A 13,986-nucleotide genomic window follows, 5' to 3' on the forward strand; every position below is an offset into this window, starting at 1 on the left:
TTTCCTCAGTGTGTATGCCCAGAAGTGGGATTGCTGGGTCATATGGGCAGTTCTATTCCAGTTTTTTTTTAAGGAATCTCCACACTGTTTTCCATAGTGGCTGACTAGTTTGCCTTCCCACCAACAGTGTAAGAGGGTTCCCTTTTCTCCACACCCTCTCCAGCATTTATTGCTTGTAGACCTTTTGGATAGCAGCCATCCTGACTGGAGTGTAATGGTACCTCATTGTGGTTTTGATTTGCATTTCTCTGATAATGAGTGATGTTGAGCATCTTTTCATGTGTTTGTTAGCCATCTGTATGTCTTCTTTGGAGAAATGTCTGTTTATTTCTTTGGCCCATTTTTTGATTGGGTCATTTATTTTTCTGGAATTGAGCTGCAGGAGTTGCTTGTATATTTTTGAGATTAATCTTTGTCTGTTGCATCATTTGCTATTATTTTCTCCCAATCTGAGGGCTGTCTTTTCACCTTACTTATAGTTTCCTTTGTAGTGCAAAAGCTTTTAAGTTTCATTAGGTCCCATTTGTTTAGTTTTGCTTTTATTTCCAATATTCTTGGAGGTGGGTCATAGAGGATCTTGCTGTGATTTATGTCGGAGAGTGTTTTGCCTATGTTCTCCTCTAGGAGTTTTATAGTTTCTGGTCTTACATTTAGATCTTTAATCCATTTTGAGTTTATTTTTGTGTATGGTGTAAGAAAGTGTTCTAGTTTCATTCTTTTACAAGTGGTTGACCAGTTTTCCCAGCACCACTTGTTAAAGAGGTTGTCTTTTTTCCATTGTATATCCTTGCCTCCTTTGTCAAAGATAAGGTGTCCATAGGTTCGTGATTTATCTCTGGGCTTTCTATTCTGTTCCATTGATCTATATTTCTGTGTTTTGTGCCAGTACCACTGTCTTGACTGACTGTGGCTTTGTAGTAGAAGTCTGAGGTCAGGCAGGTTGATTCCTCCAGTTCCATTCTTCTTTTTCAAGATTACTTTGGCTATTCGAGGTTTTTTGTATTTCCATACAAATTGTGAAATTCTTTTGTCTAGTTCTGTGAAAAATACCGTTGGTAGCTTGATAGGGATTGCATTGAATCTATAGATTGCTTTGGGGTAGAATAGCCATTTTGACAATATTGATTCTTCCAATCCATGAACACGGTATGTTTCTCCATCTGTTTGTGTCCTCTTTGATTTCTTTCATCAGTGTTTTATAGTTTTCTATGTATAGGTCTTTTGTTTCTTAGGTAGATATACTCCTAAGTATTTTATTCTTTTTGTTGCAATGGTGAATGGTATTGTTTCTTTAATTTCTCTTTCTGTTTTTTCATTGTTAGTATATAGGAATGCAAGGGATTTCTGTGTGTTTATTTTATATCCTGCAACTTTACTATATTCATTGATTAGCTCTAGTAATTTTCTGGTAGAGTCTTTAGGGTTTTCTATGTAGAGGGATTCATGTCATCTGCAAACAGTGAGAGTTTCATTTCTTCTTTTCCTATCTGGATTCCTTTTACTTCTTTTTCTGCTCTGATTGCTGTGGCCAGAACTTCCAACACTATGTTGAACAGTAGTGGTGAGAGTGGGCACCCTTGTCTTGTTCCTGATTTCAGGGGGAATGCTTTCAATTTTTCACCATTGAGGTGATGCTTGCTGTGGGTTTGTCATATATGGCTTTTATAATGTTGAGGTATGTTCCTTCTATTCCTGCTTTTTGGAGAGTTTTAATCATAAATGAGTGTTGAATTTTGTCAAAGGCTTTCTCTGCATCTATTGAGATAATCATATGGGTTTTATCTTTCAATTTGTTAATGTGGTGTATTACATTGATTGATTTGCGGATATTGAAGAATCCTTGCATTCCTGGGATAAAGCCCACTTGGTCGTGGTGTATGATTTTTTTAATATGTTGTTGGATTCTGTTTGCTAGAATTTTGTTAAGGATTTTTGCATCTATGTTCATCAGTGATATTGGCCTGTAGTTTTCTTTTTTGTGGCATCTTTGTCTGGTTTTGGAATTAGGGTGATGGTGGCCTCATAGAATGAGTTTGGAAGTTTACCTTCTTCTGCAATTTTCTGGAAGAGTTTGAGTAAGGTAGGTGTTAGCTCTTCTCTAAATTTTTGGTAGAATTCAGCTGTGAAGCCATCTGGTCCTGGGCTTTTGTTTGCTGGAAGATTTTGATGACAGTTTCGATTTCCTTGCAGGCAGATTCTTTATTGCTGAGCCACCAGGGAAGCCCAGACGACAAGCTGACCAAAACAATAACAGACCCACAGACACCTCAAAACATACCACTGGACGTGGCACTGCCCTTCAGAGAGACAAGATCCAGCTCCACTCACCAGAATGCAAGTGCCAGCCTCCCAAATCAGGAAGCCTTCATAAGACACTGGTCCGACCCCACCAACTGGGAACAGACTCCACAAGTAAGAGGAACTACAACCTGGAAACCTGTGGAAAGAGACCCCAAACACAGTAAATTAGAATGAAGGGACAGAGAAATATGCCACAATGAAGAAATATGCTAAAACCCCACAAGACCAAATAAATGAAGAGGAAATAGGCAATCTAACTGAAAAAGAATTAAGAGTAATGAGAGTAAAGATGATCCAAGATCTCAGAAATATAGTGGAAGAACAGATAAACAGAACAGAGGCATGGATTGAGAAGGCACAAGAAAGTCTTAAAAAGGAACTAGCACAGTGAACAACACAATAACTGAAATTAAAAAAAAAAAGCCACACTACAGGGAACCAATAGCAGAATAACTATGGAATAAGAGTGTATAAGTGATCTGGAAGATACAGTGGTGGAAATAATTGAAACAGAATGGAATAAAGAAATAAGAATTTAAAAAAATGAGTACAGGCTCAGTGACTTCTGGGACAACATTAAGCACAACAAATTATGGGGGTCTCAGAAGAATAAGAGAAAAGGGTATGAGAAAATATTTGAGGAGATTACAGTCAAAAACCTTACCTAACATGAGAGAGGAAATAGCCATCCAAGTCTCAGGAGCCCAAAGTGTCCCATACAGGATAAACCCAAAGGGAAACACCCCAAGACACATATTAATCAAAGTAAAAAAAATTAAGTAAAAAGAAAAAAATATTAAAGGTGGCAAGGGTAAAGCAACATATAACATATATGGGTATCCCCAGAAGTTAACAGCTGATCTTTCAGCAGAAACTCTTCAGGCCAGAGGGTAGTGGCAGGATATTAAAAAAAATGATGAAAGGGAAAAAACTACAATGAAGATTACTCTATCCAGCAAGGATCTCATTCAGATTCAACAGAGAAATCAAAAGCTTTACAGATAAGCAAAGGGTAGGAGAATTCAGAACAATCAAACCAGATTTAAAATCAATGGTAAGGGAACTTCCCTAGACAGGGAACACAAAGAAAGAAAAGACCTACAAAAATAAGCCGAAAACAAAAAAAAGTAAATGGTAATAGGATTGTGCATAACAACAGATACCTTAAATGTAAATGGATGAAATGTTCCAACCAAAAGACACAGACTGGCTGAATAGATAGAAAAACAAGAATTGTATATACACTGTTTACAAGAGACCTAATTCAGATCTCGGAACACATACAGACTGAAAGTGAGGGGCTGGAAAAAGATATTCCATGGAAATGAAAATAAAAAGAAAGCTGGAGTGACAATACTCATATCAGATAAAACAGACTTAAAGATTAAAATCTGTTGTAAGAGACAAGGAAGGATACTACATAATAATGAAGACATCCATCTAAGAAGAAGATATAACAATTATAAATATATATGCACCAAACATGGAAATATTTGCACCAAACACAATATATAAGGCAAATGCTAACAGTATAATAAGGGAATTGACAGTAACACAATAATAGTGGAGGACTTAACACCTTACTCAAACCAAATGACAGATCATCCAAACATAAAATTAATAAGGAAACACACATCTTAAATAACATCTTGTAACAGGAAAACCTAATTAATATCTACAGGACATTACAATACCAAACAGTAGAATACATTTTTTTCTCAAGTGCACATGGAACATTCTCCAGGATAAATCACTTCTTGGGTCACAAATCAAGCCTTGGTAAATTTAAGATAACTGAAATTGTATCAATCATTTTTCCTGACCATTACACTATAAGATTAGATATCAATTACAGGAAAAAAATGTAAAATGCATGGAGGCTAGACAGTACACTTCTAAATAATCAAGAGATCATAGAATAAACAACCAGGAAATTAAAAAAAAATGTCTAGAAAGAAATGAAAACAAAAAGATGACAAGCCAAAGTCTATGGCATGAAGCAAAAATGGTGATAAGATTGAAATTTATAAAAATAAAAGCTTACCTCAAGAAATGAGAAAAACATCAAATAATAAAATGTAATATTACAACTAAAGCAAAAAGAAGAAGAACGATTAAAAAAAAAAAAAACAAAACCCTGGAGTTATCAGAATGAAAGAAATTATAAAGATCAGAGCCAAAATAAATGAAAAAAAAATACGAAGGAAACAATAGCAAAGATCAATAAAATTAAAAATTGGTTCTTTGAAAGATAATATTGACAAACCATTAGCCAGACTCATCAAGAGAAAAAGGGAGAAAACTTAAGTCAATAAAGTTAGAAATAAAAAATGAAAAGTTACAACAAACAACTCAGAAATACAAAGGATCATAAGAGAATACTTTGAGCAATTATATCCAATAAAATGGAAAACCTAGAAGAAATGAACAAATATTTAGAAAAGTATAACCTTCCAAGACTGAACTAGAAAGAAATAGGACATACGAACAGAAAAATCACAAGCAATGGAATGAAAACTGTAACAAAATATCTTCCTACAAGCAAAACCCCAGGACCTGATGACTTCACAGCTGAATTCTATCAAACTTTTACAGAAAGTTAACACATATCCTGCTCAAACTCATTAAAAAAAATTGCAGAGGGAGGAACACACACAAACAAATTTAATAAGGCTGAAAGCTTATGGTGAACGAGGTTGGACTCATGATCTCTGAAAATTTAGCTTCAGGATCAGGGACCAGGACTGATCACTCAAGAGCTTTTGTATAGCAGTTTTATTAAAGTGAAAAGGGACAGAGAGAGCTCCTGACATAGACATCAGAAGGGGGACGGAGAGTGCCCCCCTCGCTAGTCTAAGCAAGGGAGCTATATACTTTTTGAAATTGGTTATTACAATAAATCAAAAGAATGTCTCAAGGTTGTAAATATCTTACCAGACCCACTCCCAATAATATACATTTTAAGATAACAGGATTAGTCAGAAGGTTCTCAAAAAGGAGAAAACTTGTCCTCAAGCAGGATACATTGTTGTTATATTATCCTTACTAAGACTAAAGAATGTAGAAAAAAAAGTTTGTCCTTTTCTCCTCCTTGAGAATTCCAGACCCTTATCTCCTCCTTGAGAGCCCCAGACTCCTTTCTCCTCCTCCTTGTGGAACCCGGACTTCTTATCAACCTGCCTAGGAATTGACTCTCTCATCCTCTCCTTTTCTTTTAGGAGAATTATGTTGCCAAGGGAAAGGGGCATCATTTTCATTCCATAACTACTTCCTGCTGCTGAGGGCCATCATCTCTAAGTTGTTGAGGCAACATATTCTCCTAACCCTCTTATTGAAGGTCTCTGATCCAGGGGCCCCAAGTAATAGTTGGAGGAGGCTGTGGCTCTCGTAGGAGCCTGGGCAACCATTTGTAACTTAAAAGATTTCAAACGGTTAGAAACAAATCCAGTCACACGTTTACAGATGCAGGGCTCAAACAGTAGAAACAGAACAATTAGAATTATTATGATTAAGATAGTTTTCCACCATGGGGAGCTAGTTAATGTTTCCCAAAGTGAGGTGACTGAGGCTTCAGGAGAATCCATAGCTTGAATCATCTTGTTCATGTGAAGTGAGTAACATTAGTACTCATATCTGGTATATATGTACAGCATTGGGTATGAATAATAGCACAAGTTTCTCCTTGTACGGTCAATAGAATATCTCAGGCCAATCTGTTTTGTAAAACCACCTTTCTAATTAGTATTTGTTCAGTGTTAAGGGCTGAAATAGCTTTTTGAGAATCTTGTTAAGCCTGTTGAGTAAAGTTAGAGCATCAACTCATAGCATAATGTCTGCAGTTCTCAGAAAGGGAATAAATATTGCAGCCAGATAATCATATCAGTGAAATAAAGACCTTGCCCAAAGAGTTTTAAGGTGTGGCAGCTTAGCAGGCTTCTCTGGAAACTCTGAAAATATGAAGCCATGAGTAAAAGCTAGACCTAGGGTTCATCTCCCTATCCAGCCAGGGGGAAGTCACACCCATAGTAAGAGCCACATATCCAGGAGGTCCCGTTTGGAGCAAGCCAGCATGACTGAGGGATCCAGTCCCAATCAGTGCCTGGCTAGGCAAAAGGAGGACCTAAACTGGGATTGAAAAACACAGGAATGATTACATTGCATATATCTTGAGGCAAAAAAGTCTCAATTGTTTCCAGTCATTATAATTAAGTTGTTGGCTAACTTCCAGTGATGGCTCTGTTAGTTCTCAGCATATGGAAGTGTTAGACAGTAGGTGTCCTTTTTCAGGAGTTAGCCATATGACCTCATCCCATATTTGATAAACATCAGGTAGAAAACCACCAGATATAGACCCATTCACCTCCTTATGTACAGCAAAATAGTCATTAAACCAAGTTGAAACATAATCAGAATTTAGAATTACATTATATGAATAGTTACATCAGTCCATCTTAAGATTGCTAGGTGTCATCAGATCAAGAAGAGGCGTCACATATGATTGCCGTTGGTGAAGGTATTCATAGAGTTGAAGAAAGTCCTTTCCTTGAAATGGAGAAGCCCACTACGGGAATCCTTCAATTGATGAGGAGGGGGACCGGTCCACAGACCCAGGAATTAGACTGATTATGGAGGCTGGGTCAGGGCTCACCTCCCAGAGTCCTCATAAAGTCTGTTGAAAAGCTGAAAGATGAGTAGCATACTTAATTATGAGGCTTTAGGATCTATGACAATATCTGTGTGCAAAAACAGTCTGTCATAGAGAGAGTCCCTTCTTTTTAGGGGCAGTTCAAGCCCTCATTAAAGCTACAGGTATAACTTTAAAACAACTTTCTTGTCTTTCTTGAGTTAATCTATGCATATGTTTATTAATAATGTCATTAGCCTTTTCTACCTTTCCTGAAGATTGGGGTCTCCAGGAACAGTGGAAGTGATATTCTATTCCTAGAGCTTTTGATCCCCCTTGAGTTACAACAGCTTTATAGGCGTAGCCATTGTTGCTCTGGAGGCTCTGTGGCAGCCCAAACCCAGGAATAATTTCATGGATTAAAATTTTTATAGCTTCCTTAGCCTGTTCACTACAGCAGGGAAAGGCCTCGATCTATCCAGTAAAAGTCTCCACCCAGACCTGTAAGCAAGAAAATCCTTGTGTTTTTAGCATATGAGTAAAAGGAACCACAACCTCATTTATTATTCATAAATCTTGAACTAGTCTCTATTTATCATTTGACTTTTTCACACCCAAAATAGGAGTGGTGTATGGACTATTACAGGAAATTAATAGCCCCTGTTCTTTTAAATTTTCAATGATGAGTTTTAACCCTTAGCCTCAGGCTTTAGTGGGTACTGCTTTTGATGTGGAAATATGTGGGAATCTTTGAGCTTGATAATGACAGCAACAGCATTTTGTACTCGAGCCACAGTTTTTCCATCAGCCCACACTTTAGGATTTACATTTTGTTCAGTTAATGGGAGAGAAAGAGTAGGCTCCATTTTCATGAAAATAGAGGCCACCCCTAGCTTGGATCTTGCTCAGTATAGCCCTCCCCAAAAAGGGTGAGGGAGACTCGGGCACAATTAGAAACTCATGAGAAAACAGCACAAGAGTCCTTTGTTACAACTTAAAGGACAACTGAAACAATAACGTTTGGCTTATCCAGACAGTCCCATTAAGATAGTCGATCAGGAGGAAAGCAGACCAGGGGCTTCAGTGAGCACAGAGAAAGTTGCCCCAGTGTCCAAAAGAAAATAAACTAATTGGCCCCCACAGTTTTTAATACTTGGGGTTCCTCAGGTGTAATTAGGATGGGAGCTTGTGTGGTGACCCCTGGGTACATTCAGTTCCAATTGCCTTGAGAGTCCAACCCCTGGGGCCTATGTCTCGGAGGGCAGTCTCTCCTCAGGTGTCGTCCTTTACAGACCAGACATGAGGCAGGGTTGGCTTAGATGTCCCTCCTTTCCACAGTAATAACAAGTCCATCCCTTTTCACCTAGGTCCCTCTGGGCATTTTTCTTCAGGCTGTTTAACAGTGGATCTAACAGCTGTGCTGGGGCTTCAGTCTTTTGCCTGGTTCTTTTTTGCCTTTTATTTTCCTCCTCATATTCTCTATCATAATATACTGTCTGAGCCAGCTACAACAGTTTTTCTAAAGACTGATTTGGTCCAAACGCCTGTTTTAGTAACTTACAGCAGATAGGTGGAGCCAACTGAGTGAGAAATCTATCTTTGAAGACTATTTCTCCCTCTGAACTTTCAGAATCAATGATAGTAAACTTGTGGAGAGCCTCCAGTCTATCTAGGAATTTACCAGGAGTTTCTCCCTGTTCTATGTCAGCCAACTTAGCATAATTTTAAAGTCTTAGTGTGCACTCGCTTGAGTCCTTTAAGAATACCTCTGACAAAGTGGCTCTGTTATGGAAACTGCTTGACTCCCAGTAGGAAGGAGGGCTATTTCGTGTTCCCTCTTTCCCCTTGTCTCACATTCAAGCCCTTCATCTCCAAAAGTGGTAACTTCCCCTGGAACTCAAGCTCTCGAGTCAGGAGTCAGCAGCATCTGTCCCAAGACGTACTTTACATTTCTCCAAGTGAGGTCAGGTCATAAAGTTAGTCCTGTAGAGGCTTCTGTGTACTTTTTGGATCCTCTAAATAGTCTCGACCACAATTGGGACTGCTTGAATTTGTACTGAGACTGAGGCAACCTCTCCTGGAAGGGTGCCCTGATTCTCAGCCTGTTCAGTTGGGAGCCCTGGATACCAGGGCCAAGTAAGAGGACAGGAGGCAGCTGTAGGTTTCACACCCAAATCTGCACCCTTAGAACACAAGCCTGGCATGTCTCGCAGAGAGATAAAGAGCAACATATATGGCACTTATACCTATTTATCTTGTTTTCTATAGAACTGGTCTAATTGTAAAACAGTATTATAATTAAGAGACCTTTCAACTGGCCAGTGTTCCTCATCTTCCAAAGGATACTGTGGCCATTAAGTATCACAGAAGAAGATCAGGCATGTCTTTTTTAAAATTTGGGGACAAAACTTGTCCCAGTTTTATTTTTTTTAAATACATTTTATTTTATTTTTTTAATTTTTTTTTCATTTATTTCTATTAGTTGGAGGCTAATTGTTTTACAATACTGTAGTTGTTTTATACATTTTAAAGGAGTGGTTCTGGAACTATTAGCTCCCATCTATAAGAGAGAAAAAAGCATCATGTACAGCTGTGGTTTTCTTTCCCCTGGAGGCGTCCCTCACTGCTCTAGATGGGGGGTGTAGCCAGACTTTCCACCTAAGCTTTCCTGTCCTGGTTGGACTTAGTCTGTCCCTTACTGATGCAGGTGCCTTACTTTCCCCTCCCGGTTCTACCACTGAGGTGGGGTGGAGCTGCATCAGGGGTAGACCCGATAGTATCCCAGATTGATTTTCAGTTCCTTACCAGCAAGACCTTTGATTTGCCCTTTTCCTCTGATGTCACCTGGGGTGGAGCAGAGTAGCTTTCTGGAATGTTTCACAAGCTAGACTACTAGGGGAAGCATCCATGTTCTGTATGCATATGCACATTCCTGAGTACAGTCCTGACCACAGTAGAAGCAATGAGTCATAAAGGGATGAACAACAACTAAGATGTCCCTTCTGAGGTTACCACACCAGTATATGTGATAGCAAAATAGGTCGGCCTGTGAGGAAAAAGTTACTTTTGTCCTCAAGCTACTAGGGCCAATACTTCCAGTTCATTTCCACAGCTTCCACAAAAGAAATATCTAAGGAGTTGAGACAGAAGCCATTCAAGAGCTTTCTCTAGTCTGCTAAGAGCTAGCACTAGCAAAGGAAGAAGCCCACTGTACTTCCAATCTGACGAGATCCTGCAATGCCTGATCTGGGTCCTTAAAAACCTAATGGCCACCAGCAATGCTTGTATCCACACAGATCGGAGGCACAGCCATGACAAAGATTCACTTTCAGGTTGGGGGCCCTTGAGGCAGACAGCCAAGAGCGTGGCCTCTAGCCTGAGAGACATTCCTGAAGCTAGAGCTCCGCTTCACTCCCAAACATACTCTTGCAAATTTCAGCTCCTAGCAAGGCTAGGTGCTTACATACAAGGGGTCTAAGTAAAAGTACATGGATCACCAGTCCCTAGGGAGTCTATGAACTGACAGTGTAGGTTAGAAATTCTAATTCCCCATGCAATTATGAAACGGTCAAAGAGACCAGTAAAAGGAGACTGAGAAAGGAAAGTTCAGCCCACATACTTTGCCCATTTCTGGCCTCTCCCTTTGCAGGGACATGGGGTGTCTCTTGGCATTGGCAGGTCGGTATAAAACTCCCGACTAGGGCCCCCTTTCTGGGACTGCCTTCAGTCATCACAAGACACCATCAAACCACAGAGCAGGGCTCATCACTTGCTTTGAGCAGGGCATGTCATTCATTCACACAAACACACTGTAGAGTTAGTAAAGCAAAGCAGAAAATGTGTATGCTGAGAAAGCAGAGAGGCTAGAGCTCTGAGTGTTCTTACCTTGTTCTGAAGATCCTGGATGAGCCCCCAAGATGATAGCTTATGGTGAATGATATTGGATTTGTGATCTCCAAAGAAGAAGATTTAGCTTTGGAACCAGGGACCAGGCTTGATTGTTCAAGACCTTTTGTATACCAGAGTTTTACAAAAGTGAAAGGGGACAGAGAAAGCTTCTGACATAGACATCACAAGGGGGATGGAGAGTGCCCCCCCTTGCTAGTTTTAGCAAGGGAGCAATATACTTTTTTGATTGGTTATTACAATAAATCAAAAGAATGTCTCAAGGTTGTAAACATGTTACTAGACCCAATCCCATAATATACATTTTAAGATAATAGGCTTACTCAGAAGGTTCTCAAGAAGGAGAAACTTGCCCTCAAGTGGGATACATTGTTGTTATATAATCTTTACTAAGACTAAGGAATGTAGGAACAAAAAGTTTGTCCTTTCCTCCTACTTGAGAATTCCAGACCCTAATTTCCTCCTCAAGAACTCCAGACCCCTTTGTCCTTGTCCATGGGGACTCCGGACTTCTTATCAACCTGCCTAGGAATTGACTTTCTCAAGGCCACCATCACCCTGATATCAAAACCAGACAAATACACCACATTGGGGGCGGTCCTAAGATGCAGAGAAATAGGACGGGGAGACCATTTTCTCCCCCACAAATTGACTGAAAGAACACTTGAAAAAAAAAAAAAAAAAGAAGAAGAAGAACATTTGAACACTGAGCAAATTCCACAAAACAACTCTGAATGCTGGCAGAGGACACCAGGCACCAAGAAAGGCAGCCCATTGTCCTCTAAATGAGGTAGGTCAAAATATAAAAGATAAAAAGAGAGGCAAAAGAGTTAGGGATGGAGACCGGACCTGGGACAAAATTGTAAAAGAGGAGAAGTTTCCAAACACCAGGAAACCCTCTCACCAGTGGGTCTGTGGGGAGTTTTGGAATCTCAGAGGGCAACATAACTGGGAGGAAAAATAAATGAATAAATAAAATCTGTGTGTAATCACCACAGATTACGTACCTAATGGCAACTCCCAGCACTAGCATCCGCCACCAGCAACTGGGGGCTGAACGGGGAGGCCCAGGATGCATTGCTTAGGGTAATGACCAGGTCTGAATGCCTGAGGGCACTCTGAGGGAGCTAATGTGAGATGGCAACCCAAACTGTGAGATAGACAGAAAGAGGAAAAGAGAGAGAGAGAGAGAGAGAGAGTTTTCCCATGAAAAGCCCTAACCTAAGGCACTGCCGGGCCTGCTCACAGAACAAAGAACTGAGCAAACACTGAGAGGAAAGTTAGCCGGCAGTGGACCAGCCCATCCCCTGCCAGAGGCAGGGAGGCAGGCGGGCAACAGCCAGAGCTGGAAAGGGGCAATCTCGGCCCCAGAGACAGCATCCTATACCAAACTGAGAGCAGGCTCCCAGTTGCTAACCAAATCTTCCTGGAATCCTGGATGGCAGACATTTGCCAGGAGGGTTGCACCCAGATATCAGCTCCCCAGAGGAGACACAGTACACCTGAGATGGCACTCCCATTGCACACCCAGGAAACCGAGTGGCTGGGACTGGGTAGGTGATAAGATGCACCACACCTGGGGAGTGTGTGGTCACCAAGCACCTGGTCGCCTGAGCTACTCGGACCTGGGAAGGACACAAAACACAGGCTCAGCTGAGTCTGCGCCTTTGTGGAGTACCCGAGAACCTGAACCTGAACTCGTTAGACATGGAAGTGCATGCAAACCAGGGCCCACTTTAGACAGTTCCCCTGCAGAGCAACCTGGAGCCTGAGAAGCGTAGACTGGAAAGCACATATGCCATGATCAGGGGCAAACTCAGTCTAGCTGAGACACTCTGTGCACTCCCCACACATGCCAGTGGTACTTGTTTGCAGTGTTCCTCCCTCCCCAACAGCATGACTGAACAAGTGAGCCCAAATAAGTGACCACCTTCACCACAGAAATAAGACACTGGAGAGACTTGCAAACAGAAGAGGCCAAAATAAACAAAGCAAACCGCTTTGGAAGTAACAGGTGCAATAGATTAAAACCCTGTAGTTAGCACCAACTACATTGGAAGGGGCTTATAGATCTTGAGAAGTATAAGCTGAAACAAGGAATATCTGGAACTGACTCCACACTGCCCACAACAGCTTCAGAGAAATTCCAAGATATATTTTTCAGTCCACTTCAGTCGTGTCCAACTCTTTGTGACCCCATGAACCGCAGCATGCCAGGACTCCCTGTCCATCACCAACTCCTGGAGTCCACCCAAAACCATGTCCATTGAGTCGGTGATGCCATTCAACCATCTCATCCTCTGCCATCCCCTTCTCCTCCTGCCCTCAATCTTCCCCAGCATCAGGGTCTTTTCCAATGAGTCAGCTCTTCACATCAGGTGGCCAAAGTATTGGAGCTTTAGCTTCAACATCAGTCCTTCCAATGAACACCCAGGACTGATCTCCTTTAGGATGGGCTGGTTGGATCTCCTTGTAGTCCAAGGGACTCTCAAGAGTCTTCTCCAACACAACATTTCAAAAGCATCAATTCTTCAGCACTCAGTTTCTTTATAGTCCAACTCTCACATGCATACATGACCACTAAAAAACCATAGCCTGACCAGATGGACCTTTGTAGGCAAAGTAATGTCTCTGCTTTTTAATATGCTATCTAGGTTGGCCATAACTTTCCTTCCAAAGAGTAAGCCTCTTTCAATTTCATGGCTGTAGTCAGCACCTGCAGTGATTTTGGAGTCCAAAAAAATAAAGTCTGACACTGTTTACACTGTCTCCCCATCTCTTTCCCATGAGGTGATGGGACCAGATGCCATGATCTTAGTTTTCTGAATGTTGAGCTTTAAGCCAACTTTTTCACTCTCCTCTTTCACTTTCATTAAGAGGCTTTTTAGTTCTTCTTCAATTTCTGCCATAAGGATGGTGTCATCTGCATATCTCAGGTTAATGAGATTTCTCCCCGCAATCTTGATTCCAGCTTGTGCTTCCTCCAGCCCAGCGTTTCTCATGATGTACTCTGTATAGAACTTAAATAAGCAGTGTGGCAACATACAGCCTTGACTACTCCTTTTGCTATTTGGAACCAGTCTGTTGTTCCATGTCCAGTTCTAACTGTTGCTTCCTGACCTGCATATAGGTTTCTCAAGAGGCAGGTCAGGTGG

This window comes from Cervus canadensis, chromosome X, assembly GCF_019320065.1.
Source record: "Cervus canadensis isolate Bull #8, Minnesota chromosome X, ASM1932006v1, whole genome shotgun sequence".
Taxonomy (NCBI): domain Eukaryota; kingdom Metazoa; phylum Chordata; class Mammalia; order Artiodactyla; family Cervidae; genus Cervus; species Cervus canadensis.